Source organism: Papio anubis, chromosome 14 (assembly GCF_008728515.1).
Source record: "Papio anubis isolate 15944 chromosome 14, Panubis1.0, whole genome shotgun sequence".
Classification (NCBI taxonomy): domain Eukaryota; kingdom Metazoa; phylum Chordata; class Mammalia; order Primates; family Cercopithecidae; genus Papio; species Papio anubis.
This window is the reverse complement of record NC_044989.1, coordinates 71,491,383-71,514,917: the sequence shown is the minus strand read 5'-3', so window position 1 is coordinate 71,514,917 and position 23,535 is coordinate 71,491,383. Positions and strand designations below refer to the sequence as shown.

Here is a 23,535-nt window from a genome sequence, read left to right as displayed (position 1 = left end):
CTCATGCCTGTAATCCCAGCATTTTGGGAGACTGAAGTGGGTGGATCACAAGGTCAAGAGATCAAGACCATCCTTGCCAACATGGTGAAACCCCGTCTCTACTAAAACTACAAAAATTAGCTGGACATGGTGGCATGCGCCTGTAGTCACAGCTACTAGGGAGGCTGAGGCAGGAGAATCACTTGAACCTGGGAGGCAGAGGTTGCAGCAAACCAAGATCATGCCACTGCACACCAGCCTCATGACAGAGTGAGACTGCATCTCAAAAAAAAAAAAAAAAAAAAAAATCAAAACAGAAAGCAAACCCCCCCCAAAAAAAGGGAGAGAGAGAGAAGATGGATGTCTCAGTGGCAAGCAAGGTGGAAAGATGACCGAAGACAAGGTGTCTCTCTGCACCCCAAGCCGCCTGACCTCACATAGGACCAGAGCACTGAGGCACAACTGACTGCCCAGGAAAGGGACGTTGACTTCAGAAACTCAAGTGTGACACTAAAAATCAAGGAATTTAAGATGAAATTTCTCATGCACTGCATTCTGGACTGGGATTCAAGGTGCCATTGAGGGAGCACCTCCCAGGGCTGGGGTTTTGTTCGCAGCACTCTGCATCCATTTTCTCTGACCTCCCAGCAGCCCACTGAGGAAGACACTACCACCCTCATGTCACAGATGGGCCAGGCCACAGGGAGGCCACTGGGGAGAAGGAGAAGCAGGGACCTGAGTCCGAGGTTGGGAGCCACCACCGTCTCACTCTGAGGGCGGTGCTGTGCAGCTCCCCAAGAGGAGGGACCAGAGCTGGAGGAGTGGACAGTCACAGACCCTCCTTGGGCTGCTGTGCCATTGCTAGAACCTTCTCTTTAGAGAGTACCAAGTACTTCTATCCGTAGCACTTTCCCTGGCTGGAATCCTGCAACTGTCACAGTGGCCCGAGATCCAGGAAGGCAGAGCAGGAGCGTCGTGCCCACTTTCCAGCAGGTGCAAGGGAGGCTGGGAGGTGACGCACAAGCCCCTGGGGGAGTGAGGGGTGGGAGGGTGTATGGTGACCCTCTGTTGACTGCTCGCTCCCTCAGCCGGCACGTCAGGACCCAATGGCAGTTCCAGGTTACAATTACAGAAGTATTTTGGGTTTCAGATTTTTTCAGATTTTGGAATTTGAAAATCTGAAATCCAAAATGCTCCAATGAGCATTTCTTTTGAACCTGGTCTTTGAATATCGTGTTGGAACTCAAAAAATTTTGAATGTTGAAGCATTTCAGATTTCAGATTTTGGATGAAGGATGCTATATTATCTTCTGAATGAGGCCACTGATTCAGGAAAACCCAGAGCTTGGGGAGATGGAGCTGCAGGCCAAAGAGGTGATTTCTGAGGCGCCTGCCAGTGCAGAAGGGCCTACAAAGTGGTGAAGGCAACCCACAAAATAGGAAACCCAGTATTAGCTAATGGAACACTGATAAAACCTGCTCAACTTGTCTGTCTCTGGCCAATTCAAATGAAGCCAAGCCAATGTATTATTAAAAAAAAAAAAATTGGGAGGCCGAGACAGGCAGATCACAAGGTCAGGAGATCGAGACTATCCTGGCTAACATGGTGAAACCCCATCTCTACTAAAAAATACAAAAAACTAGCCAGGCGAGGTGGTGGGCGCCTGTAGTCCCAGCTACTCGGGAGGCTGAGGCAGGAGAATGGTGTCAACCTGGGAGGCGGAGCTTGCTGTGAGCTGAGATCCGGCCACTGCACTCCAGCCTGGGCGACAGAGCGAAACTCCATCTCAAAAAATAAAAATAAAAAAGACACTAATTTCTCGCAAAAGCACTGAATTGTACCATGAATCATCAGTGGTGATTTTTTAGGGATATGAAGAAGGGGTTTTCACAATACATCACACGACATACCATCTTCCTCATCTCCTCTAAATGTTTCTCTCTCTGCAAGCCCAGTCCTCTCCATAGTTGTCCAAATCCCTCCCTCTTTTCTCTTGTCTCCAAAACTGAAAGCTGTGCTCTGACTTTCTATATCCCTCCTTCCCCTTCTTGGACCACCCAGGAAGCCCCACACTTCCCCAGGATGTCCCCTCCTCCCCTCCTGGCATCTCCCGTCTTTCCTCAAATGGACGAGTTTGGCCTCTCTTAGCTTCTCCAACTCTGCATCTCAACCTTTCTCCCTTCACTACACAATAATGTCCAGGAGGCCAAGAGTTCACAAACCAGGGACCCTCCCTTTCCAGCAGGGAGGAGAGAGGTGACTGCAAATATTTAGTTATAATTTTCTTCCCTGCCATGCCTGTTTCCATGGGCAGTGCTGAGCCCCAGTCCTGGCAGATCTCAGAACCCAGCTCTCATGACCGTGGGGCAAATGGGGCCCAGGGAGCCTCTGTGTTAAGGACCGTGCATCCCACTCTGCAGCTCTTTTGTCCTGACCTCTGCCCCTTCCTGGTCCCCCAGGCCTGCCCTGCCCTGTTTGCCTCAGCCTGCCCAGGAAGGCCACTGCTCGAGGCCTCCAGGAGGCTCACCCCAAAGTAGGCATTATGACAGGGACGGACATGTCCAACCCGAAGATTCTGCCTGGGGCTTTGCACCAGCCAGGAAGCTCAGGTGGACAGAGCTGGCCCCAAGCCCAGTGGCAGGAGAGGCAGGCCAAGTTTGAGCCCTCAACAGTGCTGCCCTCATCCCCAGGCCTGGCTTCCTCCTGGCATTCAGTCACCCAGGTTCCACCCACCCTGTGCTCTCCCAGATCAGCGGACTTCTGCTATGGCACTAGAGGGTCAGAGCTGCAGAGTGCCCTGGAATTTATTAGCTGAGTCTACCTCCCATGCCTCAGGATGGGGATGTTAAGGCCTAAAGCAAGTCAGAGACCTTCATCCACAAGAAATCACATAACTTTGGACAGAATGAGCTAGAATCCTGGTCTCTGAACTTCCAGGTTAGTGTTTGCCCCATAACACATGGGGATTACATCATTCCTAGCCGGGCTCATTGGCTCAGGCCTGTAATCCAAATGCTTTTGGAGGCTTAGGTGGGAGGATTGCTCCAGACCAGGAGCTTCAGACCAGCCTGGGAAGCAATTTGAGACACTGTCTCTATTTAAAAAAGAAAAAAAAAAAAAAAAAAAGCCAGGTGTGGTAGTGCACATCTGTAGTCCCAGCTACTTGGGAGGCTGAAGCAGGAGGATTGTTTGAGCCCAAGACTTCAAGACTGCAGTGAGCTGTGATTAAGCCACTGCACTCCAGCCTGGGTGACAGAGCAAGACCCTGTCTCTAAAATGATAATAATAGTAATTTCTAAACTCTGAAGATGGGTGTTGTTGAAAATGATGAAATTGGAATTGTGGATTGTGGGTTCTCCTATGGTTATTTGTATTTTAAGTGGAGCACAAGATCGAAACATCTTGACACACAGGCAAATCCACAGAGGCAGAAAGGAGATGAGTGGCAACCAACGCCTGGGGAAGGGGCGGAGTTGGGAGTGAGTGTTTCATGGGCACAGGGTGTCCTCTGGAGTGATGAAGAGCTTCTGCAGTGATTGGTGGTGATGGTTACACAGCATGGCGAATGTACTAATGCCACTGAATTGTACATTTGAAAACGGTTGAAATGGTAAGTTTTATGTTTCATGTATTTCACCACAATTAAAAAAGAAATCTCCTTGGCCGGGCGCGGTGGCTCGCACCTGTAATCCCAGCACTTTGGGAGGCCTAAGTGGGTGGATCACAAGGTCAGGAATTCGAGACCAGCCTGACCAACATGGAGAAACCCCGTCTCTACTAAAAATACAAAAATTAGCTGGGCATAGTGGCAGGTGCCTGTAATCTCAGCTACTTGGGAGGCTGAGGCAGGAAAATCACTTGAACCCAGGAGGTGGAGGTTGCGGTGAGCCAAGATCACGCCATTGCACTCCAGCCTGGGCAATAAGAGCAAAACTTTGTCTCAAAAAGGAAAAAAAAAAAAAGAAAAGAAATCTCCTTGACTCAAATACGTAAGACCTGCATTGAGGAAAGGTCTGACCACTGGGAGTTTGTTTTGCTTCTTCTCTTCTCTCTTCTGTCGCTCCCTCACCAGACCTCTGCTGAGAGTGTTCCCAGTCTAAGAGGAGAGCTATACACAGTGTACAGACTGACCGAGAATCCGCTCTAGGACAGCATGCTGAGAAATAAGATAGACCCAAATGGTAAAAGGAGTTGTTCCTGGAAAAACATCTAGGAATGGGGGAGGAGCACAGATCAAGTGACAGGGGAGGGGCCTGTGACAGCCACTTCCCCGCCCGGGCACCACTGAATGCTCTGGTGGTTCCCGAGTTCATTTTTAATTTTTTTTTTTTTTTTTTTTGAGATGGAGTCCCACTCTGTCGCCCAGTCTGGAGTGCAGTGGTGCAATCTCGGCTCAAGCAATTCTCCTGCCTCAGCCTCTCAAGTAGCTGGGATTACAGGCACCTGCCACCATGCCTGACGAATTTTTGTATTTTTCATAGATACGGTTTCACTATGTTGGCCAGGCTGGTCTTGAACTCCTGACCTCAGGTGATCTGCCTGCCTCGGCCTCCCAAAGTGCTGGGATTACAGGTGTGAGCCACTGCACCTGGCCCTGAGTTCACTTTTTTTAGACTCCACGTATGAGTGGGATCATGTGCTATTTGTCTGTCTGTGTCTGGCTTATTTCACTTAACATGGTGTCCTACAGGTCCATCCACGTTGTCACCAATGACAGGATTTCATAATTTTTATAGCTGAATAGTACTCCATTACATATAAGAAATGATCCATGCATGAGGGGGTGGATGTGCTAACTCCCTGATTTGATCATTATGGAGGATATCTGTGTTGAAACATCAAATTGTGTCCACAAACATGTACAATTACAGTGTGTCCCTTTCTAAAAAGCTGGTTCACTGTGGAGACCAGTAAAGCCTTTCATAGCTTCGAGGGAGATCACAGACTGTGGAGCGGGCTTGGGCCTCTGGCGCTCACCCCTGTACTTCCCAACCACAACCCTCCCTCTCTCCAATGTCAGGCATTGTCCTTCCCCTCCCCGAAGGCCCTGCTTCGAGCCTGCCTCCTCCTCCTTCACCCAAACCACTCACGCTGTGTTTTCATTCTGTGTTAGAAAATTACGTAGGCCTGTAATCCCAGCACTTTGGGAGGCCGAGACGGGCGGATCATGAGGTCAGAAGATCGAGACCATCCTGGCTAACACGGTGAAACCCCGTCTCTACTGAAAAATACAAAAAACTAGCCGGGCGAGGTGGCAGGCACCTGTAGTCCCAGCTACTCGGGAGGCTGAGGCAGGAGAATGGCATGAACCCAGGAGGCGGAGCTTGCAGTGAGCTGAGATCCGGCCACTGCACTCCAGCCTGGGCGACTGAGTGAGACTCCCTCTCAAAAAAAAGAAAAAGAAAATTACGTAGGCCATGAAGATTTGCATACATTTACCTGCTTTCTGTAAAGGTTTCCACGCCAGGCAGTTTCCCACAGATTTGGAGTCTCATTGCATTGAAATGGTAAATTATTTCTTGGTTAATCCCTTCACCGAATTCCCCGCAGGGCCTAGCAGCATGTTCTGCACCATGAGTCTGTCGTCCGCCAGATGCTGGTCCTCCACCTGGTGTGGGGGCCTCCGAGCACCCTCCCCATAGTGAGGGACTGGCAGCACTCACCGGCGTGGGAGGCAGTTGATACCCACTCTCCTTGGAGTGCTCCTGTAGGTGTTAGATCTGTGGTCCGAGGGATGTGAGGAGCCCAGAATAGTTCCCCAAGGGGAAGAAATAAAAGTCCCCACAAAAGAACAGAGCTCGCCCATCCACTGAGGAACAGTCCTGCAGGGTCCTTTCCTGACCCTGCTCAGCTGTGAGCTCCCTCCTCAACCACCTCTTCTTCCTCCTCCTTCCCCTGCTCCTCCCATAAGGGCCTGGGCACTGTGCTGGGCCCCTGCCTCTTGTGTTGGGCTTTCCCCCTTGCATGGAGCTCTCAAGGAAGCCATCAGGTTGAACATCTTCCCCACAGGATGCAGCCCAGCTGAACACCCAGCACTATCAGCCACGGAGTGTTGCATGAATGTGCTCACCCCAACCCTTCAACCCACACACAGGGCAGCCTTATCCCAAGCATGCACTTTGTAAACACACACGTCCCAGGGACAGGCAGGGAGCCTAGGTTCCCGTCTCGGCTTAGCTGCTGATCAAGGTACAACATTAGTCCTTCTCTCTCCGGGCCTCAGTTTTCTGGCTGTATGATGAGACCACTGGACTCAATGAACCTGGGTTTCCTTTCAGCGGGACTGCCCATGTTCACCAAGTTGTCCTTGGTGTCACTCAAGCAGCTTCTCCTACCTCCCCCCAGCCCCGCCCCACACACACGCCTCATGGTTAGAGTGGGAATGAGGAGGTGTGGGTGGATAGTCCCCTCAGAAACTGCTGGCCCTGCTGGTATCGCCACCCAGAGCCTCTGGACACAAAGCCCTCCATGGACTGACCCTGTCCCTCTGTACCTTCACCATTTCCGCTTCTGTCTGCCTGAAATATTCTTCACCCAGGTTAGAGTTGGTTCCTTCTGGTCATTCAGGTCTCAGCTCAAATGTCACCTCCTCAGAGAGCTAGAGTACCCCTTCTCTGTCACCCTGCGGCACATCACTATGTTCTGTTTTCTTTAGAGCGCTCACCACCACAAAGAGTGGTTATCCAACCCCTCCCTCCCTCCCTCCCTTCCTTCCTTCCTCCCTCTCTTTCCTCCCTTCCTCCCTCCCTCCCTCCCTCCCTTCCTTCCTTCCTTCCTTCCTTCCTTCCTTCCTTCCTCTCTCTCTTTGCTCCCTTCCTCCTTCCCTCCCTCCCTCCCTCCTTCCTTTCTTCCCTCCTTCCTTCCTTTTTCTTTCTTTTTGAGACAGGGTCTGGCTCTGTTGCCCAGGCCGGAGTGCAGTGGCATGATCTCAGCTCACTGCAACCTCTGCCTCCCAGTCTCAAGTGATCCTCCCACCTCAGCCTCCTGAGTAGCTGAGACCGCAGGTGTGCACCAACAAGTCTGGCTAATTTTTATCTGTTTGTTTGTTTATTTTGGTAGAGATGGGGCTTAACTATGTTGCCCAGGTGGGTCTTGAACTCCTGGGCTGAAACAATCCACTTGCCTCAGACTTCCAAAATGCTGGGACTGCAGGCATGTGCCACCATGCTTGGCCCTATTTCTTTACTTGGTCATTGTCTCCCCATCTCACACCCCCATCACCCATAGAATGAAGGAGGATAAGGGTTTTGTTTTGTTCACTACTGTATCCCTAGGACTTAGAATAGTGACTGGGACATCGTAGGTGCTCAGTTAATGTCTGCGAACAAAGTAATATTAATGTCTGCGAACAAAGTAATAAAGATGCTTACTCTTCACCCTCATGAAGCTTCTGTCTGGAGCCTTCCTGCTGGACTGTGTGCAGTGACTGACTGGGCACCACATCAGCCCAGAGCAGTGGTTACTGTAGAAGTTTCCAGGAGTCTCCAAAGGCGTGAATTTGAATTTCTAGAGGAGAGTCCTGGGAATTTTTAGTTGGGGGCCACTGCTTTAGGTGACCAAGAATTGATTCAGGTCAGGGCCTAACAGAAAGGTTTTCCCCCCTCTTCAAATTCTTGTGGCTGACTGTCTGTGCTTTCAAGGGGACATTAATAGCTTCATCCAATAGCTTCATCCTGGCAGGCAGGAAGCACTTAAAAACTATTAGTTGAAAGGAAGATGAAATGAAATCTGTACTTAGTTATCACAACTTTCTTTTTTCTTTTTTTCAAGACACCGAGGGCAAGTAATTACAACTTTCTTGATGTAGTAGAGGAATTACTGGTCTGGGTACCGAGAGAGCTGGATTTGCACCCCAGTTGTTGCTGCTTCCTAGGGAGGGCAGTTTTTGAGCCCCAGATTCCTTATCTATAAAAAGGGACTGATAGTACTTAGACAATGGAGTTGTTTCATTCGTTCATTCAATTATTTTTTCATTCCTTCAAACATTTATTATCTTCTGAATTCTGGGACTGAACCAAGACCCAGGTGATATGTAGAAATAAACAAGAGGCCAGGCACAGTGGCTCACACCTGTAATCCCAGCATTTTAGGAGGCTGAGGCAAGTGGATCACTTGAGGCCAGGAGTTTGAGACCAGCCTGGCCAACATGGCAAAACCCTGTCTCTACTAAAAATATAAAAATTAGCTGGGTGTGGTGGCACATGCTTGTAGTCTCAGCTACTCAGGAGGCTGAGGCAGGAGAATCACTTGAACCTGGGAGGCAGATGTTGCAGTGAGCTGAGATCATACCACTGCACTCCAGCCTGGGCAACAGAGCAAGACTCCATCTCTAAATAAATAAATAAATAAATAAATAAAACACATTAAGAAGAATAATGATATATGTGTCCCCAAGACCAGAAGTGGCCCACCCTCTTCCTGCTGGTAGCTGTGGTCTCAGTGAAGTCCCAGAACAACATAGGAGAAAGGACATGCTCTGGCCCACAGTCTCATGGAACTTTATTTAAATCACAATGCCTGTAGCATTATGGGAACAGGCATGGAGGGACAGCCCAAGCCAGCTCAGAGGAGTTATCTTCAAAAGTTATGTAGAATAAGTTCACTTTTTTTTTTTGTCTTTTTTTGAGACAGCGTTTCACTCTCTCAGCCTCCCAAGCTGCTGGTACTACAGGCACATGCCACCAAGTCCAGCTAATTTTTGTATTTTTTTTAGTAGAGACAGGGTTTCGTCATGTTGGCCAGGCTGGTCTCATACTCCTGACCTCAAAGTGATCCTCCCGCCTTGGCCTCCCAAAGTGCTGGGATTATAGGCACGAGCCACCATGCCCAGCCTGAGAATAAGTTCACTTTCTATGCTACCAATCTTCATTCACTCATCCATACAACCACTATTTATTGGATATTCACTACTATTCCCATTGGGTGTTGTGCAACAGGTGGAGAAGGTTGCCATTTACAGTGAAAGAAACACTGGACAAGAAACAAGTTTGAGGCTGGGCATGGTGGCTCATGCCTGTAATCCCAGCACTGTGGGAGGCTGAGACGGGTAGATTACTTGAGGTCAGGAGTTCCAGACCAGCCTGGCCAACATGGCGAAACCCTGTCTCTACTAAAAATACAAAAATTAGCCAGGTGTGGTGGCATGTGCCTGTAATTCCAGCTACCTGGGAGGCTGAGGCAAGAGAATCACCTGAACCTGGGAGGCGGAGGTTACATTGAGCCGAGGTCATACCATTGCACTCCAGCCTGGGTGACAGAGTGAGACTCTGTCTCAAAAAGAAGGAAAAGAAGAAAAAGAGGCAGGGCGTGGTGGCTTACGCCTGTAATCCCAGCACTTTGGGAGGCCAAGGTGGGCAGATCAAGAGGGCAGGAGTTCGAGACCAGCCTGGCCAACATGGTGAAACCCCGTTTCTACTAAAAATACAAAAATTATTTTTTTGTAGCCAGTCTGTCATCCCAGCTACTTGGGAGGCTGAGGCAGGAGAATCGCTTGAACCTGGAGGGGGAGGTTGCAGTGAGCTGAGATTGCACCATTGCACTCCAACCTGGGCGAGAGGGCAAGACTCTGTCTCAAAAAAAAAAAAAAGAAAAAGAAAAAGAAAAAGAAACAGGTTTGAGAGACGATCCTGAGTTTTATTCTAGAGATGCTGAAATTAAGGGCCTATGAGAGCGATTCTCCTGCCTCAGCCTCCCAAGTGGCTGGGATTACAGACCGGCACCACCACCCTGGCTAATTTCACCATGTTGGCCAGGCTGGTCTCGGCCTCCTGACCTCAAGTGATCCACACACCTCGGCCTCTCAAAGTTCTGGGATTACAGGTGTGAGCCACCGCACCTGGCCTGGAGTCTTATTAGTCATTCTCCTCTTCTTTCAGCCTTTTGATATCTTATCTTCTACAGTGTTTGCCAATGAGTGCTGCGGGAATTCCCCCTATATCTGGGTGCTCCCAACATCCCTGTTGTGAAAGGAAGGAGCGTTCATCATAAAAGTTATCATCAGCAAATGATTTTTTGTGTGTTACTTTATTCTACAAGTGGTATGTATGTATGTATATATGTATTTTCATTGCACACATCTGTGGGGCATGTGTGAAATTCTATTACCTGTAAATAACACATAGTGATCAAGACAGGGTCTTTAGGGTGTCCATCTCCTGAGTACGGTACATTTTTTAACCCTAGTCACCCTACTATGCTATCAAACATTGAATTTATTCCTTCTAATTGTGTGTGAAACAATTTGAAAGTGAAATTTTGAAAATCTTAAAGTAGTACCAAACATTTTATAATATGCCTAAGAATAAATCTATCAAACCTCTACATTGAAAACTATAGAACATTGTGAAATTGAAGAGGAACTAAATAAACAGAGGGATATGCCATGTTTTAGATTAGGAGATACAAAATAGCCCAATGTGATAATTCTTCCCTAATTTATCTATAGACTGAGTGTAATCCCAATCAAAATTTCAGCAGGCATTGTTTATTTTTTTCTTCAGAATTTGAAAAGTTGGTTTTAAAATGCATATGGAAATGAAAAGGACCTAGAGTAATTAAAACAATTTTTTTGGCTGGGTGCGGTGGCTCACACCTGTAATCCCAGCACTTTGGGAGGCCGAGGCGGGTGGATCACGAGGTCAGGAGATCGAGACTGTCCTGGCTAACACGGTGAAACCCCATCTAAAAAACCCAATTTTTGTACTAAAAATACAAAAAATTAGCCGGGCATGGTGGTGGGCACCTGTAGTCCCAGCTACTTGGGAGGCTGAGGCAGGAGAATGGCGTGAACCCGGGAGGCGGAGCTTGCAGTGAGCCGAGATCGTGCCACTGCACTCCAGCCTGGGCGACAGAGCGAGACTCCGTCTCAAAAAGAAAACACAATTCTTTTTTTTTTTTTTTGAGACAGGGTCTCGCTCTGTCACTCAGGCTGAAGTGTGGTGGTGCCATCATGGTTCACTGTAGCCTTGGCCTCCCCTGGGTCAAGTGATCCTCCCACCTCAGCCTTCCAAGTAGCTGGGACCACAGGTGCGTGCCACCACACCCAGCTAATTTTTTCTATTCTTTGTAGACACAGGTTTCTCATTATATTTCCTAGGTTGCTTTTGAACTCCTGGGCTCAAATGATCTGCCTGCCTCGGACCCCCAAAGTGCTGAGATTACAGGCATGAGCCACCATGCCAAGCAACTAAAGGAAATTCTAAAAAGAAGAACAAGGATTAAAAAGAAATACAAGTACATTCTGATTTCAGAACGTACTTAAAGCCACAGAACATACTTAAAGCATACTTTGCTCTTGGTGATAAAGGATAGACACACAGATCAATTGATCAGAATAGTCTAGAAATGGACCCACATACATATGGTCAGTTCATTTTTGACGAAAGTGCTAAAGCAATTCAATGGGAACAGTAAAGTCTTTCCAACAATTGCACTGGATCAACTGGATATCCAGTGGAAAAAAATGAGCACTGATACTTACCACACACTAAGAATTTACTCAACGTGGATCAGACACCTAAATGTAAAACCTAAAACTATAAAGTTCTAGACCAAAAAAGATAGGAGAATGTCATTGCAATTGTGAGAAAGGCAAAGATTTCTAAGATAGAATATAAAAAGCATGAATAAAATAAAACTGATAAAGTGTGTCTTTAATCCACAGAGAAAGAAGGCAAATCAGGAACAACTGTTGCTCTTTGAAAGTCACCACTAAGAAAATGAAGACTGCGTGAGGTGGCTCATGCCTATCATCCCAGCAGTTTGAGAGGCCAAGGCAGGAGGATCACTTGAGCCCAGGAGTTCGAGACCAGCCTGGACAACATGTCAAGACTCTGTCTCTATAAAAAAAAGAAATACAAAAATTATCTGGGTGTGGCGGTGTGCAGCTGTAGTCCCAGCTACCAGGATAGGGAGACTGAGGTGGGAGGATGGCTTGAGCCTGTGGGGTTGAGGCTGCAGCGAGCCTTGATCACACCACTGCACACCAGTCTGGGTGCTAGAGCAAGTCCCAGTCTCAAAAAAAAAAAAAAAAAAAGAAGTATCATGTACTGTATAATTTTCTTTATGCAAAATTCTAGAAAGTACAAACTATAGAGACAGAAAGCAGGTCAGTGGTTGCTTGGGACAAGGGCAAAGGGAGTGACGGATGACAAAGGGGCATGAGAGCACTTTGGAGAAATTATGGAAATGTTTGAAGAAAAGTCTTAAAACCAGGTAAAACTAACCTATAGCATTGGAAATTAGAATAGTGGCTCCCTCTGGGAGGGCAGGGACCCAGAGGAAGTATGGGGTCTTTTGGGTGCTGGTAATGTTCTGTGTCTTGAGCTGGATGCTAATTACACAGGTGTGTTCTGTCTGTGAAAATTCATTGAGCTGAACATTTATTTGTGAACTTTCCTATATGTATGTTATATCTCAATAAAAAGGTTTTTTTTATAAAGCTGTTCACCAGGCCTTAGATGAGTGCTATAGTTACAAACCATCTAGGGATGATCTGGACTCCGGAATCTGCCTGTCTGGGTTCTGCATTGCTTATTTTTCACAGCATGTGTCAGGAAGATACTCTTGATCTCCCTATTTAACAGATTAAAAACATGAGGCACAGAGAGGTTAAAGAACTTGTCCAGGGTCACACAGCTAGTAAGCTACAGATTGCAAGCCCAGGACCCCTGACGCTATGACTCACCTCTGCAGTCTCTCCTAATCCAGGCTTTACCTGATGCACTCAGCATAGTGCCCAGTAGATGGGAAAGCACTGACTACATGTTCTTTGCTGTCGTTGTTATTAAGGCGTCTCCATTGAAAAGGCTTCTGTCAAAGGAAACAAAAGGAAATCAGGCCCCACCGGGGCAGACTTAAAAATCATCATCTGCCCTTAAGTGGAGCATCCAGCAATGTTACCCCAACTCCCTTTGAGTATTCGGCTTTCCCAGCAAGATGCCCAGACCCTGGTACAGAGTGTGAGGCTGCTTCTCTCTCCCCTACAAGGTCATCCAGAGCAGGGATCTTGACTTCATCCATCCCTGAAGCACAAGGCCTGGCCCAGATCTGGGTCTCCGTGCTATGTGAACAAGTGAAAGGGGGAATTGGAACAGACAGGTTCTCAGGTCCCTTTCTGGCCCCTGAGGGTCAGGAGTCCTTGAAGCCCTGAGCTTCCTCTGCACGGCCTTTCATCTTGGAGCCCATTGCAGCCCATCGCTTCCGTGGTGCTGCGCTGGTGCTGGAGATGGTGGGCGCTCTGGACAGCAGATGCTGAGGTATAGTCAGGCGTAGAAGAGGGTTTGGTAGGGAGGGCTAATTACTGTGAAAGATAAGAGGGGGAAGCAGTTGGATTGGCCAGGGGAAGACTTCAGACTGCTGTGCAGATCTAACAAAGTCTCAGCCAACCCAACAGGAAGCCTTGGAGTCCTGGGCTGGGCCGGCAGGCCCTAGGACTCTTGTTGTGCTCAGTAGTTGGTCTGGGGGCTGCCCGGGAGTAGTGTGGCCTCAACTCAAAAGCTGGGGTGAAGCCTGAAGATGCTAGCCACTGGAGGCAGGCCGCTAACTGCATGCTTTAGCTGGGAGATTTGAACATCTCCGCAGTGGTCACATCACTGAAGGGAAGAAAAACACCCAGCAGGTTTCCCACCAGCACCGCCAGCCTTTGCCTGGCCGCCAATAGACAGCCGGGGAGCCCGGTAAGGGAGCTATGGGGAATCAAATGCAGAGTAAGGAGGTCCTTCAGTGAGGAGACCATAAAGATTGGGAGGAATCAGGGCGGGCTTTTTGGAGATAAGTCCTGAAAGCACAGATGCGTCTGATCAGCAGGAAGGATGGAGGAGGTGACTCAGGACAAGGCAGAGTGGACACTTTAGACTTAAAGCCTGCATTTGAAACAGCTTAATGTCCTGTTTCCCTCAGAACTTTCAGATGGAAGTACACACCATTTGTTATGACTAATGGTTGAAGAAGCAACAGTCAGGGTTACACTGTAAAAGGATCTTGCAACTATTAAACACCTACTGAATTCCCATCCGTGGTTAATTTAAAGGAGACAGGAGAAAGGAGAAGGAAGGGGCAGTGTGCTGTCTGCAGAGGCTTTCATGTTCATTATCCTGTTTAAACCTCAGACTAACCCTACGGGAGGGAGAGTTACAATTATCACCCTCTTTTTATAGATGGAAAAATCAAGGCCCAGAAAGATGAGGTGCCCACCACAGTTGCTAAGTGGCCAAACTGGGATTTGAACCCAAGTCAATCTGACCATAAGTTCTTGTGATTTCTCCCACCACATCCAGCTAGTTTTTGTATTTTTGTTTTTAGCAGAGATGGGATTTCACCACGTTGGCCAGGCTGGTCTTGAACTCCTGACTTCAAGTGATCCTCCTGCCTCGGCCTCCCAAAGTGCTGGGATTACAGGTGTGAGCCACCGCGCCTGACCTTTATTTACTTTATATATCTCACCTATTACTGCTGCAGTTTGCGGAAGAGAGGAAGCCCTCAAACCTAACTTCTCCAAACCATCCCAAAGGGGACGTCTGCTCCACCTCAGCAATGTTACTGTTTTTAACGACCACATGCCAACATGTTAGATTATAGCAAAATGATGTGGAAGGGGCAATATGAAAGCAAGACTGAGAGTCCTGGAGAGAAGGCGGCAGAGCTGCAGTTTTAAGACGGTCACCCCCTCAGAACCTACTCTTCCTGCCTTGTTCCTCCTGTTGTCGGATTTGCCTGCTGGGGCCCACACGGGGAAGGAGATAAGGAGCTGGACTGAGAGGGAGATGGAGAAGCTGCCAGAGGCCCTTTTGGATCCAGAATTGAGGCAGCAGTTCCAGCCAGGTCCGGAGTTAGGGGCTGCCCCCCAACCCCCAAGGGAATGGCACTGATTCCAAAACGTGGCAAGAGCTCTCTGGCTGGCAGAGGGATGTGCTTGCTCCCTTGAATCACCTGAGGCCAGGTTGGAAGGCCCAAGGCAGAGCACACGGCCAGCCCACTCCAGCCCCATCCCCTCCCTTTAACCCTGAGCTATTCACTCTCCCAGATTCCACTCCCTTTTCCTAAGTGACCTCCCTGCAAAGTCTGCAGAGAGCAGCACTCCCTCACGCCAGCTCACCCCACACTGTCCTTTCTTTCAGCAACGCCCATGGGTATGAACTTGAGATGATTCCTTTTCCTAAAAGTCTCTTTGGGGTGCAGGAAGGCCTGGATGGCTCTGCAAGGTTTGGAGTGGGGGCTGCCTCTTCTCAGAGCCACTGCGAGAGCCAGTGTCACTCTCCATGGTGGGCGTCTGCAGGCTGGGGAGCAGCCATGGATGGCACCATCTTTGTAGGCAGCCCGGGTCATCCCCAGTGGTCTGGGAGGCTGGGGGTGCACCAACTCCCACTCCTGACAGGGCCGAGGCTCCTTCCTCACCTAAGAGGTGACTTTCTTGAAGAATGGGGGCAGAGGAGCCAACAACCTGGGCGGTGTAGGCACCCGGGAGCAAATCTGCAGCTCAGTCTCAGAGGGAAGTCTCCTCTGACACAGCTGTTGCAGAAATGGGGAAACTGGGCCAAGAGGGAAGGGGGCTTGCCCAAATCACCAGCCCTGGAATGTTTTGCTCTTCCTGGGTGGATCTCCCAGGAAACACATTTTATGGCACCACTGCCTCTGGTCACCCACCTCGAGGTGTGGTGGGCCTGGACAGTCACCTTGACTGAGGGCCAAGCTAGTGAAGCCGAACCTACCACTCAGGAAGGAGACCCAGCCCTTCTCCAGGCAGAGTTCAAATGTGAGGACTGCCTTCTTTGGGCTGCAGTTTCCCCGCCTGAATTCCAAGGGCCCTTCTAGCTCCTACACTCTGGGCCAGGCTTTTCCTCTGATACCCAGTCAGCCTAGAGGACCAGGGCTACATCTTCCTTGGACAGAGACCTACCACAGGGGTGGCGGGAGGTAGGGGTGGGGGTAGGCAAGGTTCCTGTAGGGAGATGAAGCTGTCATCAGAGATGGTGTCCACAGGCAGTGGGTGTATCATGGCTCTGCTACTAGTTGCTGAGTGGCCCTGTACCATTTCTTTCCCCATTCTGGACCTCAGTTTCCCCATCTGTTTTATGGAGATAATATGCCTGCCTATATATCCGGAGACTTGGGTGTGTGTAGGGGCCAGTTGCAGTGTTTCTTAGGTGCAGTCTTGGTGCAGCCTGTACCACCCTGTACAGATTTCTGGGCCCCACCCTAGGCTCACAGGATCAGAATCTCTGGGAATGAAGCCTGGGAATTTGCATTTACACAGGCATCTGGGTGATTCAGACACATGATTGAAGAGCACTAATATATTGTAAGCTCTTTATAAAAGATAAATTCATAGCTGCCTTTTAATAAACATAAATCTCATCTTCCCTTCCTCAGTTAAGGACACACAACCCAGCTGAAAATCACTCTGCCTTTCCAGATGCAGAATCTTATCTTTCCAGTAAGATTCTGTTAACTGTTACTTTCTATAGTTTGTATTCTAAAACAGTGGGTATATCTTTCCATTTTTTCAATATAAATGTTTAGGGTGGATATGCTTTTTCAAACGGGACACACACTCACACCGTTTAGAATTCCAGCTCTGGCTTCCTCTCGAATTATTAGACCTTTTCTGCCAGGGAGCAGTTTTTCCCAAGGAGGCTTGGAAGACAAGATCCTGGACAGAGGCAGGTGGGACACGCTGCTCACCAGAATCGCTGGATCATGACTGACCCCTAGTGGCGGCTTCTCTGCTTAACTGTCAGCTCATGGGCTGGGGTGTGACCCCCAACGGTGCTGCAGAAGCTTTCACCCATCCTGGGCCACCCCTGCCATCTGTGGGGGAAAGGCCTGTCCCTTGTCTTCTGAGCCCAGACGGCCTCACAGGCATTCTGAAGATTGGAAAGTCTAAGCATGTACTGGGGTGGGCTGGGCTCCCCCGCGCCCCTTTTTGGAGTGAGGCAGAGTGCATTCCAGCCCCTAGCATCCCTGCTGTTTATTCACACCCCTCACCCCCACCCCCACATACACTCATGGGTACAAACACTGGCGCAGTCACGGGTACACACCGCCCCGGACAGCACCATTTCCAGTCTCCTTATGGGAAAGTTAACCAGGCAGTAAAGGCTCACAGGTCAGGGAAGACCTCTGTTGGGAAGAGGCTCCTAGACCCAGTTCTGCCTCTGACTTGCTGGGGGTCCTTGAGAAAGTTGCTTCCCCTCTTTGGTCTCAGTTTCCCCAGCTGAGAAATGGAGGGTTGGGCCAAAAGGTCTAAGGTTCTGGGAACCTTTAACTTAGAGCCTGTAACTGGTGGTCAAGTTGAGGGAGAGTCCCTCGGGGTCAGCTGAATGCCGGAGAGGCAGGACAGGCCCAAAGTTGGGCAACTTGAGCACACCAGGTGGGCTCGGAGCTGGAGCATGAGCCTCACAGCCCGCAGAGCAGCCCTGGACTTGGGAGCCACCTCGCACCAGTCCGGTGGGACTTCAGAGATGTGGGATCCAGCCTCGCCTAGTATTGCAGGACTGGGGGATGGGAGCTGCAGATTCTGACGCCACAGCTGCCTTAGATACACCACAAGGACTGGGGCAAGACACACCCCTCTCTATGAAATGAGCAGTCCGTCCAAATAGATACGCTAAAGAAGGGTTGTGGGAGGGATCCATCTCTAGCCTGAGGCTACAGACTGGCTTCCAGGGTACTCAAGCAGCTGCCTCGGGGGGAGGAGTCCCAGTTACGAGAAGCAGGGCTCAGAATCTAGGCCAAGCCTCCACAGGACCCCCCTCTGGAGAGCTCGGGGCCGTCTGGGGGAGGGTCAGCAGGCAGCAGGTGCACCAGGAGCATCTTTCAGAAGGCACCCATATTGCATCTGCTCCAATAGGCAGTGAGTTGGAAAGTGGATGGAATAGGCAGGGTGGCAGCTGCTCCCCAGGGCCAGGAGTCCAGTCCAGCACCCACCCGAGTCCACCTCAGGCCTGCTCAATTGGGTTGATCCGTGCTCTGGGCCCTCTGGCCCCACCCTCAGAGGGAGGGGTGTGGGGTGACCAGGTGAACTGGCCCTGGTGGGAGGCAGGCAGCCCCTCACCAGCATCCCCACCCCCACCTCTCCAGCCCCCCCTCACTCCCTGATCCTTCCACCTGCTCCCCTGCCCCAACAGTTTCCTCTGCTCACTCTCATCCCTTTTCCTGCTCCCAGGCTCGCCTGCTCAGATGTCCTTGACTCTCCTCTGAGTCTCCCTCTTTCCAAGCCGCCTCCCCTCTACCTAATACATTCTCCCTGAAGACACCAGAGTACCCAAGTCCCTGCAAATCCCTGCACCTCACCTTTACTCCCAGACATGGGAGGGAGATGACATGAAGACCCAAACGCCACTTGGCAAGAGATCTGGAGTATGCAGGGGGCAGATCTGAGGCTGTGGAAGCTCTGCGGGTTCCCGGCAGGAGGCTGCATTTAAGCTGGCTCTTGAATATGGCTCTGAGCTGAGACCTCTCCTTGAAGCTCCAGACCAGGAGCCAGCTGCCAGCTGGACCCCTTCACTTGGTGTCTCAGAGAAACCTTGCACTCCATAGGTCTAACTCTGAACCCGGAAAATCCCCCGATCTCAGCCCTGTTTCTTCTTAGGGAAAGCACCGTCTCAGACCCAGTTCTGCACCAAACCCACACTCTGAGCACTCTGGATAAGCCAGGGCCAAGGGGGAAAGAGCTCTGAATGCCAAGCCAAAACATGTGAGTTTTAACTCCACCTTCAGCTCCGGGAGTTGTGGGTAAGGAAAGGGCTTAGTCCAGTTTGCTGTAGAAAGACCTGTCTGGCACTGTATGGTGCATGGATGACAGGGGAAGAGTGCGGGTGGAGAGACCAGAAGGAGAGCAGGACTGGGGAGGTAGGGACATGGCTGTGGCGGTGGAGATGGGAGAATAGACAGGACTTTGTGGCTACTTAGATAAACCAAGGGATAGGTCAGGAAGAGATACCCGGTTTTGTACCAGATGTGTAGAGTGTGGGATGCCATTTATTGCTCAAGGGAAGAGGAGGAGGAAGAGGTATGGCATGGGAGGAGAAAGCTGAGCTCTGTCTTGAATGTCATTTGAAGTTCCCAAGGAGAGACAGGCCTGCCAGGACCTTCATGAACTGCCTCAGCTGGCCCTCGGGGCACCTGTGGTCCCTGGCCCTTTCGACTCTCCCCTTTGTGGCTGTCAGCTGCAGTGGGGGCAGTTGCACAAGGGCACAGCAGGTCTGTGTGTTATCCCAGGGGACTACCACATGGCCAATGCTGAGGAGAAGCTGATGGATGACCTTCTGAACAAAACCTGTTACAGCTACCTGATCCACCCAGCCACCAGCAGAGGCCCTCACAGCTCATCTCCATCAAGATGGAGCTCTCCCTGGCCCAGTGTGTCTGCACAGTAAGTGCAGAGGGCAGCTGTGGTTCAGGCTGAGGTGAAGAGGCAGCTCATGCCCACACCCCAAGCAATCATTGGCCAGAGGAATGAAATTGCTAGGGTTGACTTAGACTTACCATTACATGGCAGGGAGGCTGCAGAAGGGTCCATAAAGTTCATAGGTGTCCAATATTTAATGAAGTCAAGGTTTTGTTAACAAAGAAGAAATGAGGGTGGGAGCGGGATGACCACTGGGTAGGCGGCCAATGGGCCTGTCAGCTGAGTGTCCAGCACAACCATAAGCTTCTCCTCATCCTCACAGGCCCACCTTATTCTCTCCCCCAACCCAACAGATGACCTTACATGCTCCCTACTTGTTGGGGGAAACAAGAATCAGACTGGGGGAACTGATGGGTACAGAGGACCAGGTGTAGGGGCAGGACCAGAGGCAGTGCAGCGCCTACTGAGTCAGGCGGGTGAGGGTCTGGACGGTGGGCATAGCTGCTGCAGGCATGGAAAGGAGAAGCAGATGGCGGCACTCCCAGGGACCATTGTTAGGCTCTCCATATGTGGACGTGTGCAGAGGTGGGGGTGCTGAGGAGGGAGGAGGTGCAGGGAATTTCTCTTCTCCTCTCTACTGCCTCTGAGTTGGAGATGTCAGAGGAAACCGTGGCCCATTGTAAACTAACACAATGTCCCCACTCACAGGGTTAGAACCCTGCCCTTGGAAGCAGCTCTGAGTGGAGCATTCACGTGGGGAGAGGGCAGGACGCTGCGTCCAGCCGGGGGAAGGAGATCACCAAGGGGGCTGACCCTCTTCTGGCCAGGTGGCTGCCTTCTGACACACCAGCCTGTCTGTCTAGCATGGCTGGCCCACACACACCCAGCCTGTCAAACTTACAGCCCTCAGGAAGGCTTTGGCCAATTAACAAGTGGCGCTCTCTCCCAGGAGGAAGGGCGGCTAAAGGATGGGGAGGGCAGTAGAACCCTGTATGCTCTGCCCCCTCCCTCCACAGCTGGACTGGAAGAAACGGAGCTTTCAGACACGCTTGCCCAGGCTGGGGTCTGAGTGTCACTTTCCAGACAATGACTTCTTGCTTAATGGGTGAGCCCAGTTGCTGCTGTGCAGCTGCCACCCTAGTGAGGGTGAATGAGCAGGAGGCTCCGCCGCACTTCCAGGCTCAGGCTGCCTGGCTAGATCTGCTCTGCGGAAACTGTAGGCTGATAGGGGCTACCAGGAGGAGGAGGGGATGCAGCCGCCAGCCCCCACCCATGCAAATCGTATTTCTAAAAGCTTAGGTATACAGTAAATATTAGGTCCTGGGCTGCTGGGCCAGGAAGGGGTATTGTCCTCCTATTTTTCAGGGTTTATTTATTTGATGAAGGAGGGTTACAGGTACAACCAGTTTAAAGATGGATGGAAATTTTTAGAGTGCAGGCTGGGATTTAGGGTAAGCCAAGCAGACTTGTCCAAGTAGCTCTTTTGGGGAGGCCAGAGTCCTGTACCAATGTCCTCAGGCACGTTCAGCAGCTGCTGGGGGAGTGCTGGACAGGATTAAAGCACAGGAGAACTTTCTGGATGATAGAAATGCTCTGTATCTTGAAAGGAGGTAGGTTATATGGGTAATGCATTTGTTAAAACTTATCAAAATGTACACTTCAAATCTGTGCATTTCACTGAATATAAATTATACTTCCAACTAAAAACATTTTTTGAAAGACAGATGGGCCGGGCGCGGTGGCACATGCCTGTAATCCCAGCACCTTGGGAGGCCAAGGTGGGCGGATCACAAGGTCAAGAGATTGAGACCATTCTGGCTAACATGGTGAAACCCCATCTCCACTAAAAATACAAAAAATTAGCTGGGTGTGGTGGCATGCGCCTGTAGTCCCAGCTACTCAGGAGGCTGAGGCAAGAGAATCGTTTGAACCCAGGAGATGGAAGTCACAGTGAGCCAAGATCACGCCACTGCACTCTAGCCTGGCCTGGCGACAGAGTGAGGCTCTGTCTAAAAAAAAAAAAAAAAAAAAAAGCCCTGAGGTGGAAGATTGCCTAGCGGGCTCTAAGAACACCAAGGAGACCCCAGAAGACTGGAGCAGAAACAAAGCGAGGGAGGTAGCAGAGCCAGATCACAGAGGGCAAGCGTTAGCAAATTTGTTCTGTGAAGGGCCAGATAGTAAATATTTGAGGTTTTGGGGGTCACGTGGCCTCCATCATAACTAGGGAACACTGCTATTGTAGTGTGAAAGCAGCCATAGACAATACGTAACATATGAGTGTGGTTGTGTTCCAATGAAACTTTATTTACAAAAACAGCTGGCTAACTTGCCATCCAGCTACTGTTTGCCAGCACCTGATGTAGGACCCTGCAGGTCATTGTAGGGATTTGAGCATCAACTTTGAGTGAGATGGGAGGAGGGAAGAAAAAGATTTTGAGCAGAAGCTCTGAAAGGACCCCTTTCCCTGTTGCATTAAGAGTAGATCACGGGGTCACTAGGGTGGAAGCAAGAGAGGGAGCGAGGAAAACAGAAGGCTGAGGCAGTAATCCAACGGGAGATGATGATGACATTTTGGGTCGGGGTGTTGGCATTGCCATTGATAAGAAATCGTTATATTCTGAATACATTTAGAAGACTGAGCCAGCAGGATTCACTCATGGTAAAGGTGGTAAGGTACAAGAGAAGAAGAGTCAAGGGAAACTCTGAGGCCTTTAGCCTAGCAACTGGCAGGAGGGAGGGGAAAGAGTAAGAGTTCAGTTTCGGACATGTAAATGTGAGATACCACGTAGACATTCTTGTGGATGAAAACCCTTGAACTGATGTAATCAAGTCAGGTCAGACTGGAAATATAAATTTGGGAGTCGTTGGGGTTTAAATGGTATCAATACATGGGACCAAGGATTGACTGTAGATAGATAACTAAGAGGTCAAAAGACTAAGCATTTCATTAACAAAAGGCGGGGCAGTAAGAAGGAGCCTGCAAGGGAGACTGAGCTAGCGGAGGAGGAGGAAAAGAGACTTGGCAGCCAGAAAACCAAGTGAGTGATGTATGTCAAGGACTGAGGGGCATCAGATGCAGGCAGAGAAATGCCATGGGGCAGGGTCACCACAGAGAACACATTCCCAGGCAATGCCCAGCACAGCCATTGGGGCAGGGCTGCCCCTGAGACCCTGCACCTATAGAGCCACCAGTGTGCAATGCCAGGCCGGGAGAGCTGCATGCACAGGACTCCAACCAGTGAGAGTCAGGGCATGGGCTTCACCCAGTAAAGCTATGGGGGTGGAGCCACCTGGAGCCTTGGGGACCCAACCCTCACCCCAGTGTGGCTGGAAGGTGAGACATAAAGTCAAAGACTATCCTCAAGCCTCAAGATTAAATGTTGTTTCCCCTGGTGGGTTTTGGACTTACTTGGGACGAAACTACTTCTTCTTTCCTATTTGTCCCTTTTAAATGGGAGTATCTATCCTATGCCCATTCCACCGTTGTATTCTGGAAGCATGTAATTTGACAGCTGGAGGGAAATTTGGCTCAGGATGAATCACACCTTGAGTTGGTCTTACCCACGTTTACAGGAGACTTTGGACTTAAATGGAATGAACGTGTTAAGAACGTGAATTTGAGAAACCAGGGGTGGAATGCTATGCTATGATCTGAATGTGTCCTTCAAAATTCACGTGCCGAAACTTAATGGCCAATGAGATATTAAAAAGTAGGACCTTTAGATGATTAAGTCTTGAAGGCAGAGCCCTCACGGATGGGATCAGCATCCTTATAAAAAGACTAATGGAGTTTGGTGGCTTTGTGTCCTTCCACCTTCTGCCAAGTGAGAACATAACAAGGTACCACCTTGAAGCAGAGCAGCTTTTACCACTCAACTTGCCAGCACCTTCATCTCAGACCTCCCAGCCTCCAGAACCGCAGGAAATGTTTCTGTTGTTTATAAATGACCCAGTCTCAGGTATTCTGTTACAGCAGCACAAATGGACAAAAGCCAGTGCTTAATTTAGCCCCATACAGCTTAGCTCTACCCTGCTGTAGCCATCTTCTGCAGTAACAGGAATGCAGACTGCAAACTTCCACAGGCTCTTCTTGACCACTGATTGACCCCTTGTAGATAAAAAATCAGAAGGGCTTTACCTGTTGCTTTGGTGGAATCTTAGTCCACATTCTCTACCCATCTGGACTAAGGCTTACTGCATTTCCATC

The 23,535-nt window shown here is 49.8% G+C and overlaps 1 pseudogene; it reads left to right on the top strand.

Annotated features, from left to right (window-relative positions):
* Positions 1 to 14,580: 14,580 nt before the first annotated feature.
* Positions 14,581 to 21,105, top strand: LOC110741016 (annotated as a pseudogene).
* Positions 21,106 to 23,535: the final 2,430 nt, after the last annotated feature.